Raw genomic sequence first — 21,795 nt, 5'->3', positions numbered from 1 at the left:
AGGATGGTAAGGTGTCGACCTGATGTGCTGAATGCCAAGGAGTTTGGTGAGTTCGAGAAAGATGAAGCTTTCGAACTGTCGACCTTGGTCTGTTATTTTCTCTGGGGTTCCAAAACAACTGATACAACCAGAATAGAATGTTGAAGCAACAGTGGCTGCTGCCATGTCCTTCATCGGTAAGACTTCGATCCAACGGCTGAATCGATCGATGCAGGTGAGGCAATATGTGTAATCTTGAGATGGCGGAAGTGGACCAATGATATCGATGTGAACGTGCTTGCAACGAGCGTCTGGCATTTCTATTTTTCCTGGAGCGCAAACATACTGTTTGCGCACCTTTGACTTTTGGCAAGGCACACAACATCGAGTCCAGGTGGTGCAGTCTCTCCGAATTGAAGGCCATACAAAGCGATCGCAGACAAGACGTGTTGTGGCTTCGATGCCTGGGTGACATAGATTGTGAAGAACATCGAAATCGTGCCTATTTGTCTATTTACGAGAGTATTCGGTATATACGAATGTACTCGATTGCAGGATGTGTCACACCAGAGTGGTTTGTCTTTTTAATGAGGAGGAATGCTTGAGAGAGTCAAGTTCACTGTCGGTTCCTTGAGCTTCTGCGATCTTGGAATAGTCTATTGATGGAGGGCATGCAATGGCTTGTATTCTAGAAAGATTATCAGAGACTTGGTTCTGTATGCCTGATATGTGTCGTATGTCGGTGGTATGCTGTCCGATGAAGTCAAGATGTCGTTTGTATGAGAGATGTCGTGAGGCTTTTGACGAAACGCAAACGTCAAGGGTTTATGGTCGGTGTAGAGGATAAAATGTTTTCCTTCGATCATGTGTTGAAACTGCTTCACTGTCGTAAGCGCTATAATTCATCTCAGCTTTGATAAGCTTCCTGGAGTAGAAAATGAAAGGTTGCCAGTGCAAGTTGACAAGCTGTTGTAGGCAAGCACCGATTGCTGTGTTGGATGCGTCTACCATGATAGAGAGTTCGGCTGATGAATGTGGAAAAGCAAGAAGGGTTGCAGAAATGAGTTTTTGCTTGCAATCTACAAAAGCTTGATTTGATGTTTCCGTCCACTCGATCTTCGCGTTGCTTTTGACTTTTTTTTAAGATATAAACATAGCGGAGCTTGTGTTTCTGCTAACCCAGGAAGGAATCTTCGATAAAAATTCAACATTCCTAGAAAACGTCGAAGTTCTTGGATGGTTGCTGGTCTTGGGAAATCTTTTATCGCCTTCACTTAATCATGAAGAGGAGAAATCCCTTTTGATGACATCCTGTGTCCGAGAAATGTGACTTAATCTTGGAAGAATTTGCACTTCAGAGAGTTGATCTTTAGACCAAGCTCAGCCAGTCGTTTGAAAACTATGTCCAGGTGCTGTTTATGCTGTTCAGAGTTCGCTGATGCGATGAGTATGTCATCTATGTATCCCGCTGAAAAATTGAGACCAGCCAACACTTGGTCGATGTACCTCTGGAATGTCTGAGCGGCATTGCAAAGTCCGTAGGGCATGAAAGGAAATTCATAAAGCCCGAAAGGCGTGATGACGGCAGCCTTGGGCACGTCAGCTTCTGCCACTGGAATTTGTTGATACGCCGAGACGAGGTCGATGGTGAAGTAGATTGAAGTCCCATGAAGATTGTGGGTTAGGTCATGGATATGAGGAATGGGATATGTCTGGTGTGGTGATCTTATTTAGCTGACGGTAATCACCGCAGATCCACCACGTACCGTTAGGCCTCATGATCCTTGTTTTTGCATGTCCAGAAATTGCTTTTTGGTGCAAGATAACTTTTCTGGAGAGAGACGGCGAGCTTTAGCAAAAATTGGCCTACCTGTTGTCTCGATATGGTCACAGCATGGTTTGGAGTTCAGCGAAGATTTGCTGAGCAGGCTTTGATAAGTTGCGTCACCGTTGAAAAATTCAATTGAATGCACTTCTGACTTTAGTTGACAGTGTGCATTGAGTTTCGTCCTCATGTCGAGGAGACATCGTCGTCGTAACAGGCGCGGATCCAGGGTGATGTGTTGGGGGGGGGGGATTTTTAACAATGAAGATGTCGATCGGTGAGACCCAACCTAGTGTCCGCAGGTGCCAAACGTACTTAAAATAAAAATACTAATAAAAAATTAATTAAGAATTAAAATTATTTAAAACTTTCAATTAATTTTCATTTAAAAAATTAATTAAAATTAAAATATAATCGTAATTAATTTTAATGTTAATTGAAAATAAAAATTAATTAAAAATTGAAGGCAGTTAAAAATTAAATATAAATTAAAATTTATATTTATAAAAATTATATTTTTTCAATATGCAGCATACTTATTTAAAAACTTGCTTGCAGCAACTGGTGTTACAATTAATGAATAAGCTGTTTTTGATAATAAATTTGAACGTTTGTGCCGGCTACCCTCGCAAAAAATACCGTACGAAAAAAAATTTGAGGTGCAGACTGAATAATGTGTGTTATATTTATAAACATTGTAAGGAATTCTGATGCACATTACCAGTTAAAAATGTTTTTTTATCAACAGTATCATGAGCAATTGTACAAATAAATAAAAACTTTGCAGATGAAAAGAGAGCAGAATATGAAAAGCGTATGAAGAATTGGTATTTTAAAATGTTCCTAGAATACTACTTCTTCTTCCTTCGCTTGATAAAAATTAAGGCTCACAGTTAAAGGGACAAAACAATGCGCACAAATAAAAATTCATCCGAATATATTCGATAAATGCTTTTTTCCAGCTTTTCAAGTCAAAGTAGAGAGATACTTTCTGTTTAAATTTAATTTTTTTGATCCCTGTGAAAGTATTAAACGTTTCTCTTTGTGACGTTATGATAACAATTAGGCAAATTAATATGAATAAAATAAGGATCTCGGTCAACCAGAGGAAATGAATTCTAAGCTAACTCGGATACAAGAAACCTCGTTTAAGAGAGAGACGATCCTTGAACATTTGAAGGAAAAAAAAATTATCTAAAGCCCGGACCATGGCCTCCACATCCTAGAGCGGGCCCCTAGGCTAAAGCCTCTAGTGGGCCCCCAGACCAGACTTTTCACGGGCCCCTTTATAGTTAATTTATAGCTTAAAAAAACAAAAAAATGATGAGAATCGTCCCCGGCCATGTCAGGTCCACCCTTGGAAGCATGAACTTTACGCACAACAACAAAGTACTTATCAAATAAATAGGTAGGCTACTACGCGCACACTGACAGCCCCCTTACCCGTAACGGGTCGCACTGAGCTTGCGAAAAATTCTTGTGACCGCTCAAACTTTAAATGACTTCATGGCTTCAGATAAAAAGCTGAACCTATGCGGCGCAGCTTTTGTCCTCTCATATGTAGGGTCCGTGATAAGGCAGTTTCGGTTTCAGTACAGCACAGGGTAGATGTTTTCCCTGTTCAGATTTTGAATGCCGGTGATGGGATCGGCCAAATGAGCTTTGTTTACATGATTCCAGGTGAGCCCTCTGTGGTCTGTCTCGTTCGATAGAGAATTTATCTATTTGCCGGCAGATCCATGTGGGGCCCTCGAATGGCTCTGCTTGTCTCGTACTAATTCATATCAGCTCAGTACTCCCCACTCGGTGCTGGACCCGACCAAAGGGACTTTGTTTCCATCCATGGGGTCCCTAAGGTGGTCCCTCTTGTTTCGCTCAATACCTTGTTTAGTATTTACTCATGATCTGCTTGGCGTATGCACTGTAAATGACTAAAAGGTCCGTCCCACGAGAGTTTGCTAGAGGACGCTGAGTAAGATAATTAAAGTTAATAAAAGTCTTTGTCGGACATAAACCGCAAAAATAACAGCGGGCGTGAAGTAAACCGTTCTTGTTCGGTCATTCACAAAGGAAGACGCTCGTCCCTCTGCCTTTGTATTGAAAGCCATAAAAATTATTGCTTCCCCGAGGCGACCGCGGATCCTTACAGACTTTTATTTTCTTTAACATTAATTATCTTACCCAGCGTCCCCTAGTAAACTCTCGTGGGACGGACCTTTAAAAGAGTGACTTTAACACAGGTGTACTTGCAGGAGTGGGGCTATAACACGGGATGGAAAATTCGTGGATAGAGTAGTCAAGAAAATTAGACTAGAGTGGAAGAAGGGCGGTGAAATTTGTGTAGCCTACAGGCGGCAAAACCGTAAATGCGCTTCTGACTGAACATCTAAATTACTCTCAATCTCCTAACCTGAATCTCTGGTTCGGTTTCAAATGGACAACTCATAAAGGATGAAAACTTTAATTTGGAACCACCTTAGCACGAGTTTCAGAGAATTACTAATCAGGAAATATAAAATCTTGGAAACACAAATACACGAAATACTAAATGGTAAATCTTGCTTATTCGAATAGGACGTCAAGATAAAATATGAAAATGTTCTTAAATATGAAAATATAACATTGAAAAGTTATTGAAACAAGTATAGACTGTTTTCGATAACAAGAAACAATTGACGCATATTTCAATAAAATATGTGGGTATTAATTTGTCTGCATAATTAAGAAAAATTTAAGAGTAAAAAACTTCCTAATGAAATTCTAATATTGCGCGATTTAAAATAATAAATTTCTTATTCAATTTTGTGTAGACTATATGGTTGTCAAAAACCTATTCAAAAACAGTTTTCCGCCACAGATACGTTAAACAGCAAAAGCTTACTTTCATGCAAATTGGAATGACTTTCATTATTATTTAATTATGATTATCAAGTGCACAATATTAATTTTCAGATTTTTTGTCTGAAAAGATGGTGGTTAAATTTAATTTCCGCAGAACATCCGACACCACACAATCAATTTTATATAGTGGATTCCACTTATAACGTTCCTCAAGGCCAAAACATGGGAAGAGGTAGGTAGGTTTGGTGCGCTGGACCGGAGGGGGGGGGGCGTGAATTTCAACCTTTTACCTGCCCTTTAACATTACAAGGGACACCAAGATGCTGACCAAGCATCTGGTTGCGCAACTGCTCTTGGAACCTTTTTCCGCTTAGTGCGATTCATTTTCGTGGTTCCATCTTCAATTAATGCTCAGACCATAGAGACGTTGCAAGCGGAAAAACGCTTTGAACGGGAAATATTAATATTTCCCGTTTAAAGCGTTTTTATGGCGGTTTTTGGAAAAGAATTATACGCGCGATCCACTTATGTTTAATCCAGGTACTTATTTCAAATTACAAAGGCTTTAATTATTAGATGGGACCGAGGCCTATATTTTCATAGATATTATAGAGAAGCTATGTGTGTTCAAATGCTCACCTTCTGGCGCAGGGCTTTTGAGCTACGTTTTCGAGGGGGGGGGGGGGCTTTGCTGAGATTTTTCATACTTTTAGGCCCCACTATAGTGAATTTGTAGAGTGAAAATCAAAAAATGATAAGAATCGTCCTGAGCCCTGTTAGCCTCACCCTGTGGGGGAACCCCCCCGTTAACGTCATTATCAGTGAATCCGTAAGCGAATGCAGCTTCATTCTCTGGGAAAACCCCAGATGTGCTACAAAAAGTAATAGAATTAATTTTCTTAATATCCATTTATTTTAAAATTTTTGCTTACTGAAAACAGTTTTTTTCGAAGACATGGTCATTTTTTGATACACGTCAAGCTAGCGGGTTTCAGGACTGAATTTAAAAAAAAAGAGATAACAAAGGCTAGAAAACGATGATTCATCTTATTGGATGGCTTTATTGCGCGTTACCAAGAAAACTGAAGGGTGTACATTTTTTTGCCTCTCTACACGAGCCCTTAGGCGCTAGGGGGTAAGCGAAAAGGCAGCGTGACAGCCGAATCGTATGGAATCCCTGTAGAACCTTGGTGGGAATACAATTGACCCTCCTCCGGCTATGACTTCTTTATTTTTTCGACCTTACAAGCAGAAGAAATCTCAAGGTGGAACTTGGGGAACAAATTTTAGGGAAAGGAACTTTGAGAAAAAAAGGAAATTAATTAAAAAAATTAAGGATTAATAAAGAATAAAAGTGAGGTAACTGGAGTTATGTTTGCTTGAAGGCTCTTGGGAGGGGCGATCGCCCCTTCACCTATTGTTTAAAGGCTCTTGGTGGGGGGCGATCGGACCCTTCACCTATTGTTTAAAGGCTCTTGGTGGGGGGCGATCGCCCCCATCGCCCCCCCCCCCGGATCCGCCACTGCGTCGTAAGTCCGGAAGCAAATTGAAGTTGTACCATAGGAGGAGATAGACTTGCCCCCCCCCCACGACCCCCCGTATCTCCGCCCATGCGTTGTAGAAGAATCGGTTTCGGTACCGCGGCCAAAAGTAAAGTCCACCGGAAGACTCTGCCGAGTTGAAAATCTAAAGTGACACTTCGCTCACCATAGACGTTTATTGGAGACGAATTTGCAGCGGAAAGTTAGAGAAGTGGTTGACGTTTGTCAGTGCTGCATGCTGGGAGTATTGAAACGTCAGATCCGGTGTCTACGGGGCTAACGAGAAAGAGAGGGCTACGGCACTCGGAGCAGAAACGATGATCACGTGACCAACTGGTTCCTAACTTTCTTCCCTGTTCCTCAAGCGCACCCGTAGCATTGCTTTCTTGCAACACATCCTCTGCAATAACCAAGTTCTTCGAACGTTCGCTGTGATCTTTCGCAGTATATAAATACGCATTCTGTTTGCAATATATGGCATGTTATGCCCCAAACAGTTTATACAAAAAAAAATGATTTAACAACTTTAACGGAATATTAAAAGCTTCTTCCACAGAATTTGAATGCCATTTTTTTCTCAAATTTGGATAGAATTATTTTCTTCTCACTAGATAATTACTGTATATACAAATCTCATTTCTCCCCCCCCCCTCCACATCCTGGACAAAGGCCCCTAGGCTATCTTTCACTGGCCCTTTTATAGTGAATTTATAAAATAAACAAAAATTTGTCCTGGGCCCCCTGTCAGCCCCTCTTGTGAGGGCCGTACAGATATAATTAAATTTTATAACTTGTATGCTTTTACAGTTCAATGCTCCTGATAATCCTTTTCATTTACCTTTTAGCAATAGTTAACACACACATGACAATTATATACAATGAATATGTAATTATTTTTCGAGTGTTGCAAAAACCTGTGTGCATAATACTCTTTCCCCCCCCCCTCCCCACACTTTTTATTGAAAGATTATAAACATGAAGAATAAAAACTGCAACGAAGATTTTTATTTTACCCTAAAAATTGGGATAACAAACCGTTGAAAAAACACTGCACCAATTTACAGGGTGATCAGCGAATAAGCCCTTATTTCAAAATTAAATATCTCCACAACAAAGATCAATAGAATCATGCAGTAAATGGTACGTTTATTAGCAAAACTGTAAGAATGTTGTACAGAAATTTCGAAAATTTAGTTGTTTTTTAAACTTTTTAAAATTTAAAAAAAAAAACAAAAAAACTGGAGATTTTTGGGGTTCAGAAAATCCTCATTTGTGTGAAGAGAAACCACTGCATTCTCCTAAAGTTACTGCATGGGCTGCGATATGAGCCATGTGTGCTGACAAATTGTTCCAAAATTGTAACGTAACGTTCAGTAGTAATCGTTTCTCGCATGAAGAAAGGGCCGATAATGCCTCTGGCGCATACCACAGCACATGCAGTAACTTTAGGCGAATGCAGTGGTTTCTCTTCACACAAATGAGGATTTTCGGAACCCCAAAATCTCCAGTTTTGTTTTGTTTTTTTAATTTTAAAAAATTAAAAAAACAACTAAATTTTCGAAATTTCTGTACAACATTCTTCCAGTTTTGCTAATAAACGTACCGTTTACCGCATAATTCTATTGATCTTTGTTGTAGAGATATTTAATTTTGAAATAAGGGCTTATTCGCTGATCACCCTGTACCTGCTTTCAACAGCTCACTAAACTCTGTAAACTCTCTAAAAATAAACATATCTGAAAAACAGTTCAATTAAATTTTCTTCAGATTCACAAAGTATTGTAATCCATTACATTTTCATAACCAGCAAATGACAATCCATATAGCACACACATTCTGAAACTAAGTTTATTTGCATTAGCTATATAAGATCCATCATTCTATGCAGTAAAATAAAACTTTCATCTAATTAAAAAAAAATTTGTAAACTACTTATTTTCAGTATGAAGAAATATTGAAATACGAGAAAAAAAATTCAGACATGGAAAAGTGTATAAAATTTTAATTATCATTTCATGCACAATTCATCACAAAACTGGAGTTTTGTAAGAGAAAGAAATACCACCAAAATATTGAAGCTACAAAATACCACAAATGTGCACAACCGCGTTGTAACATATTAGGGTAATTATATATTCTATATACAGGATACAAAAAAACAAACGAGAATTTGGAAGCTACCAAATACTAAAAATGTCAATGACAGTATTGCAATATAAGTTGCTCTAATTTTCCTGCTGCTTTATTTTTTATGCATAACAGTGAGAAAACAACAACTATCACTTATGAAAAAGTTTTAATTTCTAACGAAAACTAAATTTAGAAATACAATAATTTTGGGAGTATTATTTACCTTGACGTCTTAAATAACTCACAAAGGTAAACCTATCTCAAAGCAGTTCTATATTAGGGAATTCCAAATTATTTTCTACTCTTGAAGCTGTCAGATTCTGCTGGACAAGCTCACCAAAAAAATATTTCAATTTGTTTTAATTATTGTATGAAAAACGCACAACAAAATTAAGTACCTGTTATGTTTATATATGGAAACATTTTTGCCAAAAATTTTGTCTAAAGAACAATAGGGGTTTTATATTCATGGACAGTATTATATACCTATCTTGCCAAATTTTAGGCCTAAAAAGTCAAGGAGTTCTTTATACACGTTAAAATAAAGTATTGTGACAATGCAATTGCACGAATTGACTGATGAATCTGTCAGCATGTTGTTAAGTATTCATTTCCTGGGGGGGGTCTCACTGCTCACCACCCTTAAAGGCAAATTTTCAAAACTACTACAGAAATATTTTAACTGAGAATGATATGCTAAAAAATTTGTCAATTGGGTAATTTATTTTTTCTTAATAAAAGGAAGAAATAATTGAATCATAGTAATTATGTTATCACAAGAAAACCACTGAATAAGATGTTTTTCAGATTGCAGTTTCGAGCTCGTCTGTGAGATAAAAAAAACGACTGCTCCAAAAATTCTGAAATCTTGCAGAAATGTTTGACATTTGTTAGTAAAATAAACCTCAGATTCAGTAGTTGGCTTAGTAAGAAGTGGTTTTACAGAAAATGTAGAATTTTGATTTCTGAAATTTCGCGAAGACATTTCTGTCAAAAATTCTCAGAGCTAAATTCACATTTTGCTTTTGTATTCCAGAGGGGTATAAAGCTTTCAAGCTAAGTAAGTTTCAGTACTTCACAAGTGAATTTTTTTCAATATCATACATTAGTTCTAGATGTTTGAACAAGGCGGTAATTACTTCATCAGGTTTTTTAATGTTAGGAAATTTGATTGATCTACCCCCATCTCGTTTAGCTTGCCAATTGTTACGAACACATTTTAGAATGTGAACTGTGTCAAAAATGAAGAAAAGCTGCCTATTTGCATCACAAGGATGTGCCACACTTGAATGTAAAATGTTATTACCAGAAAAAAGTTCAAAAGCTTTGTGGTTTACATTGTTATTGTCTGATATTACTGAAAGCACTTGAAAACCAAGATTCTCTAGAGCTACAATAGCAGACACACACATATCTTTTAACTGCTGACTTGTCAAATTTTGAACTGGTACAATGTTAACTACATCTTTATATTTTGAGAGTAATGAAGAAATCATAAAGACTTGAGCTGTTTTTGCAACTTTCTCAGGATCAAAAGCACTTTGGCCATAAATGGATCCTCCTTTGAAAGACAAATCTTGCTGAATATAAATTTCGTCTATGTGCAAATTGATCAAATATTCATGTGGTTTCAAAAATTTCAGTCTTGATTTCAAATATGCTAAACTTCCCTCTAATGTGGCTAAATTGAGAGAGAAACTACCGATCAAATTTTGTAAATTTCTAGAGTGGGGAAGGCATAAAACTCCAGATTTCATAAGTATGTTATATATATGTTTGAAATGAATATACAAACAAGAAGCAAATATAATAGTTTGATTTGTATATCTCCTGCCATTTTTTCCCGTTTTTAACAATATTAATTGCTCCACGAGAAATTGCAATTTCATCGAATCATTATACATCTGTAAAGATTTCAATAAATTTACAGCAATTTCAAACGCATTGTCAGAATTGGGTGATGAACATGATTCTACATAAAACATGACATCTTTCAGAATAGACTTGAAACAGATTACTTCTGCTTTTGAGAATTTTTTTGGTTCAATTTTGTTACCATCTATGTATACACTGCACTGTAAATTTTCATATACCACAATGCACCCAGAAACCGAAGCATATTCATCTGTCCTCATATGGCAGGCAGCCAGTTGTGATTCTTTCTTGAAAAGAATCCAGTTTGACGTTTCTTTTTGTTTGAAAAAATCAACCACATCATCCAAGTTCGTAATTGCATTGGAAATTTCAAAATTCTTTTTTTCTTGCAAACTTAGTTGAACAGCAAGATTAAAACTTTCTTGTTCAACATCTGCGAGCCTACGCGATGAAGTTGACTTAGAACTCAGATATTCTGGTAAATTCTCAAAAATTGTTGGAACAGCATTGTCTTTGTATTTTGGAATTTTTCGAGGGAAAAACTTTACCTCACCATTAACAATGCATCGATCAGTCCTGATTATACAGCTTTCTTTCAAAATGCTTTATACATACTCGTGGATCCTTCAACCCTTGCAGGTCGGTTGGAATTTTCCGGAGCCATTGGGACCCGAGAGGCTCCTCTTTTGGCAAACAAAACGTTGTGGTATGTTCTTCTGAATGGTAATTAGATCTACAACCAGCCACACTGCATCACTTGGGCATTTGCATATATCTGTAAACAGAAAAAAATCTGTTAGCCAATAAGCATTTTTCCTTTAAATTCACTGTATTGAAATATACAATAGCAGCAAAAAAGGTGCACAATGCTAATAAAGTCTTGTTCAAAGAAACAAATGCTTTCATTTTACTTTTTAAATCCATAAACCCCTCCCCCCCATCTCGCAAAATTTTATTTACAGTTTACTCCTCACAGTCATTGCTCAAGAGGCAGAAGGCAAAAAGAAAATTACTATTTTTAAACATGCAAAGTACCCAAGAAGAATTAGGAATTTGTTTTGTAACGTTTGTATCAACGTTTTTCTTGATAATTTGAATAACATTCATTGAAAACTTTAGTGCTTGAACAAATATATGAACTAAAATGCAATCAGGGTTTTAAATCAATTTCTACTTCTTAACATACCCCTCCATGGATTTTGGGACTGACTATTATAGCATGAAGAGCACATGTAGTGTTGTGAAATTGTAATTTACTACTTTAATTTCTTATGGTACGTAAATAATAAAAATTTATCACTATTAATCATTTTGGATTTCATGGGGACACAGCATGGAAAATGACCTTTGCTACAGGGAGTCTGTGGTGCTTGGACTTTCACTGACTGAGGGGGGCGGGCACAACATCAGAAAGGTTGGGAAACACTGTTGTACAGTACAAACACTTCTAAATGAACAAAAAATAAATGTTAAACATAGGCTAAGTTCTTATATAAATATTTAAACTTATTTTTTACTCTTCATTGATGATTACACAAATATAAAAAGGGTAATATTTTGTAATTCATTAATGCATTCTTTTTAAACTAGGCCGGATAGTCGAGAGTCTACTATATGTATATATAAACAGAAAATATTTTTAGCCGATATTGCAGAGGTTTTCAACCTTTTTTTGAGTTATCCATCATTAAAGGTGCCTTTGACATATGTATACCTGAAATCTGCATGATTATAATACTTTTATGTAATTTTTACAGGACGTTTAATTGAAGTGTTGATCAAGTGCTTGTGTGCATGAAATATATATTGTAATATATACAGTGGATTCCACTTATAACATTTTCAAAAAACCACCATGAAAACACGTAAGTGGGAAAACGCTTTAAACTGGAAATCTTCATAAGAATTACTCAGAGTTGAGACAACGAAAACAAGTTCTACTAAACAGGAAAACATTAATAAGCGGGATCAACTCTATATAGATAAACAGAGGGAAAAAAATGAGCTAATATTGAATTTGAAGAAAAATTGCTTACTTTATTGGGACCTAAGAGGCTCCTCTAATGGCAAACAAAATGTCGTGGTATGTTCTTCCGAACGGTAATCAGCAACCTGCCACACTACATCACTTTAGACATTGCAGTATATCTATAAACAGAAAAAAAACTGTTAGACAATATAAAATTTAAAGGAAAATTGATTATTTCATTGAAATATGCAATAGTAAAAAAAATTGATACCCAAATGCTAATAAAATGTTTCGTTCAGAGAAAGCAATTGCTTTATTTAGTGCATCATCAATCTTTAAATTCATAAACCCCTCATCTCATGAAATTTTGTTTGCATTATGCTCATATCATAGCCATAATTTATTTACATTATTTTGAGTTATTTATACAAAGTTAATAATTAATACAAATACAACGCCACAACAGGCAAATTGCCCAACGAGGTGGCTGACTTAAGAACATCATGGATCCCCGAGCCCTACCTACTACTGCTACACCACACATGCACCCCCCCCCCTCCCCCCGCGGAACCCCCAACGAATCGGTACATGCGGGAATGTGCGTGTACGTGTAGTGAAACCTGACGTGAAGGTTTTTTTTTTGTTTCTCTGTAATGCTTGTTATGTGTAGTGCTGCCATCTGCCACCAGTTTTTCTGACTATGAGTGAAGTGTTATGATTGAATGATTTATCGTTGTAGGACTGTTGCTCTCTGTGGCGAGACTTTTTAACGGGGAGATCGGCTGGCATTTGCGCCTTGAAGTTGGGAACCACAGAAAACCAACTTCAGCCGACCACCACTGTGAGGTTCGAACCCGGATCCTCGCATCGCGAGTCCGTAACTATAACCACTCGACCACCACAGCGGCAAATTTACATCATGAGTACCTATATGCATTTTATTTACATTACACTCATCATAGGCAAAACTTTTCTGAAATTTGTACCATACCATTTGTATCAACGCTTTTTCCGATGAGTTGAAAATATATATAACACTTATTATTGCTTTAGTAACTACTAAAAACAACGAGTGTGAAAGCAGAATGTAAAATAAATAAGAATAGAAATTGATTCAAAACCCTGACTACATATTTGCACACTTTTCACAGATAAATATCCAGCAATGAAAATGACAAAAAAGTAAAGAATCTCTACACTGAGAACTCCTTAATTATCATCGCAAGCTTAATTATTTTTTATACACTACTAAATAGTTGAATCATGAAATTTCTCCACGCCAGAAACACGATCACTTTAGCACGTGTTGTGATGTACACAATTTGCTTTATTTTATACAGACAACTCTGTTTTATATGACATGAATGTCGCTCTCCACTTGTTAATACAGGTTATACAGAAGACTGGATGTTGTGAAGATATTTATTATTTGAGATGTTAATTTTTTAAGGAAGGAAAAAACTCATCTCTGCCTCTACCGGGAGTCGAACCCGGGTCCCTCGATTGCCGGACGAGTGCTCTGACCACTAAGCTACAGAGGAGATAGAGATTTTCCTTCGCTAGAGCGTATATATGCCGAACGGAACCGTGCAATGGACGGTGAAACCGATCAGCTAATAGCTCATGGACGACGAGCCACCAGATGGCAATATATATGACATAAATGTCGCTCTCCACTTGTTAATACAGGTTGTACCTGTGATGTATTCATGTCATATATATAGCCATCTGGTGGCTCGTCGTCCATGAGCTATTAGCTGATCGGTTTCACCGTCCATTGCACGGTTCCGTTCGGCATATATACGCTCTAGCGAAGGAAAATCTCTATCTCCTCTGTAGCTTAGTGGTCAGAGCACTGGTCCGGCAATCGAGGGACCCGGGTTCGACTCCCGGTAGAGGCAGAGATGAGTTTTTTCCTTCCTTAAAAAATTAACATCTCAAATAATAAATATCTTCACAACATCCAGTTTTCTGTATAACCTGAACTCTGTTTTAGATTTAATATCAGTAAAGATGGTTGAAATGTATTTAACACTTACCATGTATTTGGTTGTTTCTCAGGATCTATAAATTCGCAACGAAATATTTATTCAGCTTCATTCTTGGATCACACGTTGGAAGAACTGAAAAAAATGCCATCCTTTCAACTGAAAAGCAAGCAGCAACGTGAAGGAGTTAGGACCCAGTTGGTCACGTGACTTTTGAGTGCCATAGCCCTGTCTTTCTCATTAGCCCCGCGGTGTCTACATGGAATGAAATGTTGGTGCTTCAATCGACTACAAATAAGCGACGAGATGTCATTGGCAAGGAGCATGTCGCGACTACTCTCCGCCTTCGGCATTTTTGTAAACCTGCATGGTGAAGTGCACCTTCTGGCTTGATTGCCAAATGTCTTATAATACCAACAAAATTGTCTATCCGGCAATGTAGGTGGTGGTGTTGATCTCTTTGAATGGGAGAAACGCGAGCGCGAAACACTACGGGAACGCACACGCAAAACTGTTTTCAGTTCGCGCTGTAGTTGGCCAATCTCTTCTTGCAGTTGTGCGATCGTGTTCAATTGTTGACTTTTGTTCACGGCGTCTACATGAGGTGACTTGCTTCTTGAATCTTGTCGGCCAGCTCTGCCATTTTGGCAAGGGTTAGTGGGCTGACGACAGCGAGTATAGAAAGAGTAGATTTGGGCAGTTGTTGCAGGAAGAGTTCTGTCAATAGTTCGTCCGAAACGCTGAGAGATTCCGCTCTTTGTTTTAATTCACAGAGAATGTCAGACGGTTTCAGATCTCCTAATGGCTCACAAGCGTTTCCTAAGCTGTGTAGATGAGGATTCGCTACAACGTGTGACTAGTTCGCGCTTTAGTTTTTCGTATGGCTCCGAAGCTGGCGGGTTCATGAGAATGTCTCGTACTAGAGAAGCATTATCTGGAGGAAGATTTGCAACGATGTAGTTGTATTTTGTTTTTAACTCTGTTATCGGTTTCGGAGCGACCAACTCCAAAGTGCTTTCACACATCACACACGTTGAATGGCGGTATAACTACGGCATTCACCTCTGCCATAGTGGTTTCTTTTGTTTCACGTCCGATGTCGCCAATCTTTAGTTGATCTATGAAATAATTTCGTTTATATATTTACAACGGATAATATTTACATAATACAAATGGGAATGCTGGTAGAGGAAAAATGTGGTCCGAGACAGGCGCGGCGTCTGTGAGTAGAACAACATCAACCATAAACAACCAGAGCCAGACACCTTTGACTCCCGCTATCTGTTGTGATGCCACCAGCAGAAATAGAATAATTATTATACAAGCTGGGAAGATACGCCAGCGCCATTGAGCAGGCAGCACTACACACATATGCTACAGAACCTAGAGCCACCCTTTTGTGGTTCGATCTATAACTCCTAGAATATAGGTATAAAGATGCTTTAGTTCAATCTACCATAGAAATAAAAGAAATGCAAACAGATTACAATTAAAAAATGTATAAGAAAGAACAGGTACCCAATGATTGCGATTCACCAAAAATAAGGCACCTGTGGTAAAATATCAGCCATGCTAAGATTCAGTAGCTGCTTTTGAAGCCACTTTGTGAAATCCTAACAAGCAGTCAATGGGAGATTTTCGGGTTTAAAATGTTTGGTATCTGTATGTTACAGTAAAAGCCCAGAGACTTTTTACCAAAACAAATAGGCAAGGGCACAAAATACACTTTTAAACGTTTTCATTTCAGACTAAGTCAAACCTCCTTTTCTAAATAACAGCCCCCTTTATTAAGCCAACTTCATTAATTAATAAACAGCAAGAACTAATTATAATTTACTAATTATAATTAACAAATGAATTGACTAACCAACATGAACTTATCAGTTCCATGATTTACGCCTAACATAAAAGCTGTTTTTAATGAATCAATTGAAAGTGTAAACTTTTTGTCATGCCCCACATAATAAATAATTTGGTTGATTAAAAAATTAATATAAATCATGATTCACTAAAAACAGGCTTTCTAATTTACTCCGAACACAGTATAAACTTTAAAAATCTCTCTCAGTTTATAAATTTATAATTTACTTACGTAGTGTCACGAACTGATAAGTTCATGTTGGTTAACTAATTAGTTAATTATTAATCAATTGTAATTATTGGATAATTGCCATTATCAGTTAATAAGCTGTTGATGGCTAATTGATTCATTAAAAATGGTCTGAATTGTTCGAAAGAAAACGTTTGCAAGCATATTTTGTTTTTTACCAACTCGCCTTGGTAAATCATAGTTTTGCCAGTCTTCTGGCTCTTTTACTGCAACATACATAACAAATATAAGTCTTTTAGACCCAATACTAACAAATGTGAGGTTGTTTTTTAACCTCAAGAGAAGTTCAGCCCTGACTTTAACTATAAAACACTCAAAAGTCATGGGCTTCCTTTTCTTTAAAACTGAGTACAACTCAGGTCTATTGCCATGGGCAATTTATTACCTAGTGAGTTGTGCTGGAAGTGTAAGTATGTACCTAACAGTCTGCATGTGTATCTATCATTGTGTGATTTTTTGGGCCACCATCTATATTTCAGGAGTGAAGTGTGGTGATTAAACATCTGTACCGTTGGGAGACCTGTGGCTCTCTGTGGTGAGACTTTAACGGGGAGATTGGCTCGCATTCGCACCTCAAAGTTCGGAATCATAGAAAACCCAACTCCAGCTGACCACCGCTGTGGCGCAGTGGGATTGAACCCGGAACCTTGCGATGCGAGTCTGTAACTATGACCACTCGATCAACACAGTGGCTGAAGTCAGAGCTCAACTCCACGAGGCTTTAAAAAAAATCGAAAGCAAAAAAAAGCACCCCCCCCCCCGTTTGTGTCAGGGTCTGAGAAAGGGATAAAAAAAAATATACACTTAAAAGTGTCATACATCTGTATTCCGCCCCCAATTTGAAAGAAAATTCATCTTGGAGGGCTTCATCAGTTACGAACAATGCTTCTCCTATAACCCCCTTATACCCTAAAAGACTTCCAGTCATTGTGTTTGGTTCCAGCACTCTTCATAAATTGCTGACGAATTACTGTATTGCTACTCTATAACCAGTGAGAAAACAAGTTGATATGGCTAATAAGTGACTATATGACCTGTATTTGTTTGGCAGTCTCATTTGGCCATTTTTTTAACGAATCATATTCAGATTTAACTGCCAATATAGGGGTAGCCAAACCTTACTGATTTTCAAGTAGTTTTAACAATGAATTGTTAATTTTTTAAAATCTGGCCACTTTTTATTCCAACCAGTAGTTTCCAGTAGATATTTTTTTTTTTGATAAAATGTGGCGACATAAAAAAGTGATTATCTGAAGAAATTAATATCTTTTGCATGATGCCAACACAATAAAGAACCAATGACAAAAACAGATAAAAAATATATGAATATGTTTTGACACACAGTTGGGGGAGGGTTGTCATTGTCAGAGGATATATATAACCATTATCCCACTGACAACTTCACCAAACACTAACTCTAGCCATATCGCCATATTGTAATTTACTGTCATTAATGAGATGGGTTGGAAATGAAGGTGCTGTGGTTGCCTCAAGTTCCTTAGGGAAAATATCTTATCTATATCCTCCCTCTGATTCGAACCCGGGACCGTGACAGCAACCTTCACGGTGGTAGATGAGCATCTTACCACCACGCCACTCGGGCGCTTATCACACTGACTGGGGATCCCACTTGGGTTAGGTACCAAATTTTAACTTCCAGCTGCTTGTTTTCAGTTGAAAAAAAATATCTCCATTCAGGTCAGACTCTGTAATCAAAATGAAGCAGAGCACCTGCATGAAAGTTGAAAGAGAATCTCATTGGTTGCCTGCAAAATCTCTATCTAAATATCTATTCTCAACATTTCTATAAACAAGAACCAGTCAAATGCCTGCAACAATTGAATGGACCACCAACTTATGAGTGTTGGACCACCATTAATTAAACATTTGCAGGTACAGTGCTTCCATGGAAATAAGTAAAAAGTAGGAAAGGGGAGAGTATCCCCCTTAGACAACATAATTATAGCATAATTTTAAAAAAACCTTACTTTTTTTTATTTACAAAAAATTTTAAATTAATTTTTTTTATAGCACTATTCCAGTATCCTGTAAGATTGACTCGAGCTAAAGCAAAATGACAGATGACTTGGTAAGTCAGTGCTGCCAAGGGGTAGTAGGGGGTATAGGAGTAGAATCCACCAATTCAATATAGGCCTGAAGGACATTTGCTCCTCACTTACGGGCACGTTCTTGGAGCTTCCCGGATTTATCGATAGGTGGCTTCGTTCGGATGGGATCCATCTAAATAGGAGGGGTGTCGGGGAGGTTTACAATAGTCTTAGGTTAGGTTTTTACTCCCAGACCACATAGTCGGGAATGCGGGTTAGTTAATGGTAATCACAACAGCACTGACGGGGAATTACCCACCTCTGACTTGGATGGCTTCTCGATTGACACTAAATCACAGGGCAAATTAAATGTGTGCTAATTAATACGAGGAGCTTGGGTAATAAGAAAGATTTTTAAAAACTGATGGTTGTGGAGGGCCTGGATCTTATAGCAATTACAGAATCTTGAGCAAACGATGGAGATGAATCTTTCTTACACATCTCAGGATAAGATACTTTTTTGAGAAATAGATCTGATAGGAAAGGGGGTGGAGTGTTGATATACGTGAAATCCTGTTTGAAGGCTAGAGAGTGTAAGGTGCAGAGAAGTGATATTGAAACCATATGGGTTGAACTTGAGAACAAAAGACGTCATAAACTTATTGTTGGGGTTTGTTACAATCCACCAAATAGGGATCCAAACTAGATCGCCAAATTGCGCGATGGAATTTCCTACATGTGTAAGCGTAAGAGGGTTATCATACTAGGGGATTTCAATTATCCAGGTATTTGATTGGGAGAACCTTTGATCTAGACATCAGCATGAAAAAGACTAAGTTGACGCTCAAAACTTTTTTGTATGTATCAGAAGCCACTAGGGGTACTGCTATTTTTGATATAGTTCTTACTAGTACTGAGGATCTTGTTGAACAAGTTTTGGTGGGGGGTGGGGAAAGAGTTTTCTTCCAGTGATCACAGTATCGTCAGATTTCACTAACTTTTCTGTATTTTCAATGCATAAGATTTCACTGTAACTTTGAATCAGGACTAGTAGGTCAATGGGAAGAATTTAGTACAAAGCTGTTCTCTGTTTTGCACAAGATCATACCCTTTGTTCGAAAAAAGTGTTTGTACATCGCACCCTCAGAGCAAAAATGTAGATGTTGTTTACCTTGATTTCCAGAAGGCATTCGATTGGGTCCAACATGGTAAACTCTTGAAGCGTTTACACGAGATTGGAATTGGGGGCAACTTGCTGAATTGGATAGAATCGTGGTTGAGAGATACGTCGCAATGAGTTATGGTAAACGGGGAATTCTCTGGTTGGACAGACGTCACAAGTGGAGTTACTCAAGAAAGTGTCATTGGCCCCATACTTTTTCACTTTTTATTGATAAACTTGATCAGGGTATCGATGGGATTGCTGGCAAATTCGCAGATGATGTGAAGCTAATGGGGGTAATCGGGAATCAAAGAGATAGGGAGTTGCTCCAGACCAACTTAAACAGGTTGCAGCATGGGCAAATGAATGGAGCATGACGTTTAGTGTTAAGTGCATGGTCGCTCATTTTGGTTCGAACAACCCACGGTTCTCTTACGAGTTGAATGGTGTCACTATCCCGCATGCAATTAGGGTCACCGATTTGGGAATTCTCATTGACGAGCAGCTTAGGTATTCTGAACATTGTTCAGCAATGGTCAAAAAATCGAATAGAATGCTTGGTTTGATTTTCAAAAAGGTCTCTTCACGTTTTCCTAAAGTCATTCTTCCACTTTTTCGAGGCTTAGTTTGTCCTAAACTGGAGTATGCTGTAAGGTTTTGGAGACCATACCTACAGAGGGACATAGACTTGGTTGAAGAGGTGCAGAGAAGAGCTACGCGTGTCCTTATTGGCACACGGGTATTGAGTTAAGAAAGACTTCATTTTTTGAATATGTTTACATTGGATGAACACAGGTGCCGGCAAGGTATGATCGAAGTGTTCAAAATTTTCAAAGGGATGGATAGGATGGACCATGAACTTTTAGTACACTGCCAATCGACTGCTTTTACAAGGGGACACCAGTATTGATTGGTGAGGGACAATGCAAGGTTATGGTGTCGCAGGGGGAATTTTTTCTCTAATAGGGTTGTCAATAAATGGAATAGCTTACCCCCAGAGGTAGTAAATTGTAACACAATTGACACGTTTAAAAAGAAATACAATAAACATGTTGGGGTAAATCAAGAAGCTATCCATACTTAGAATAAGACAACCACAATATTTATGGGTATTGTATCATGTGTATATATTGTTTATAATTTTTGTTGATTGTGTTTTTAATTGGGTTTCTGTATTTTTGAATTATATGACATCCATATTTGTTATGTGCATCTTTTTCTCAGCCACCTCGTTGGGCATTTTGCCTGTTGTGGCTTTGTATTTGTACCAAAAATAATTTTGTCCAAAACACTGTACTAGCACCCACAGATAAATCTTTTCTGTCTCTCCTGACAATACAAATTACATTCTTTTTTGGAGTCTTTCACAGTCCAGTCTGTCAACTCTCTTCGACAATGCACACAGTAAATTATGAAGACATGTACGTTCTTTTAAGAATGACGCTCAGAGACCACTTTGAAAAGCACAGTGCAAAATGTGTAAATTACAAGGTCTGATGTAAATAAGTGAAGGTGAACCGGGTGGTTATACTGCATTGCCCATCCTTTTTTAAAAGGATTTGTTTACATTTTACTGTTCAATACCAGTGTAATCATTTTTGACAAATGAAGCACTTTCATTTATAGCTCTGCTGAGCATTGTGAATATTGGTTATGCCCTGCATGCCATAAAGAGGAGACAATTGAATGCTATTGGGTAGCATCAGAAATACCAAACCTAGAATAGGCCTATGTATTCAACTGCTTTGTAATGCAAACTGTTGTTTACATACACAAAATATGGACTATAATTTTTTATGATGAATGTTACTGTCCAAGACTATGAACTAGTAAATATAAAATTATTTTTTCCATCCACACAGAAGTTTTTAATAATTACTCTACTTGTTGAACCCTCAAACTAAACAAAAGAAAAATTAATAAACCAAATGGTCCACATACAACCCCCAAATAACCTGAAAAACAATACAAATTCTGCATAATCATCAATTGCAATCTACTACATTGTTGCCCATCCTCATTTGTGTTATTTGGCCATATATAGATGATTCCCTACTTAATTAAAATCAATTGCGCAAATTTTGTTGATAGGATTTGGTAGAAAATGTATAAGACATTTTACTGAAAAGTAGGACGAGTGGAAGCCCTGCAAGTATAGTAAGAATGACATTGATCCATAAGTAATTGAATAGATTTGGTTGAATTAGGAGTAGGTTTTCCTATCAGGAATGTTTTCCTGAACTTCATGCAGACCAGCTTTAGATTGCTGGCCCAACCCCTTGGGGTAATGAGCTTATATCCCTCATGGGACAGAGCCTGGGTCATGT

The 21,795-nt window shown here is 37.7% G+C and overlaps 1 long non-coding RNA gene across 1 annotated transcript; it reads right to left on the bottom strand.

Moving 5' to 3' along the window:
- Nucleotides 1-8,209: 8,209 nt before the first annotated feature.
- On the bottom strand, nt 8,210-16,091 carry LOC149074644 (uncharacterized). The gene is made up of 3 exons (XR_016194493.1): nt 14,200-16,091; nt 12,228-12,339; nt 8,210-10,966 (listed from the first exon to the last, which is right to left on the bottom strand). It is a non-coding gene; the product is annotated as an uncharacterized LOC149074644 (long non-coding RNA).
- Nucleotides 16,092-21,795: the final 5,704 nt, after the last annotated feature.

Source organism: Pholcus phalangioides, unplaced genomic scaffold, assembly GCF_987345545.1.
Source record: "Pholcus phalangioides strain wild (caught in Gottingen) unplaced genomic scaffold, Ppha-v1.0 ptg000017l_1, whole genome shotgun sequence".
Lineage (NCBI taxonomy): Eukaryota > Metazoa > Arthropoda > Arachnida > Araneae > Pholcidae > Pholcus > Pholcus phalangioides.
Note: the sequence above shows the minus strand (reverse complement) of the source record. Positions and strands in the feature narration are given on the sequence as shown.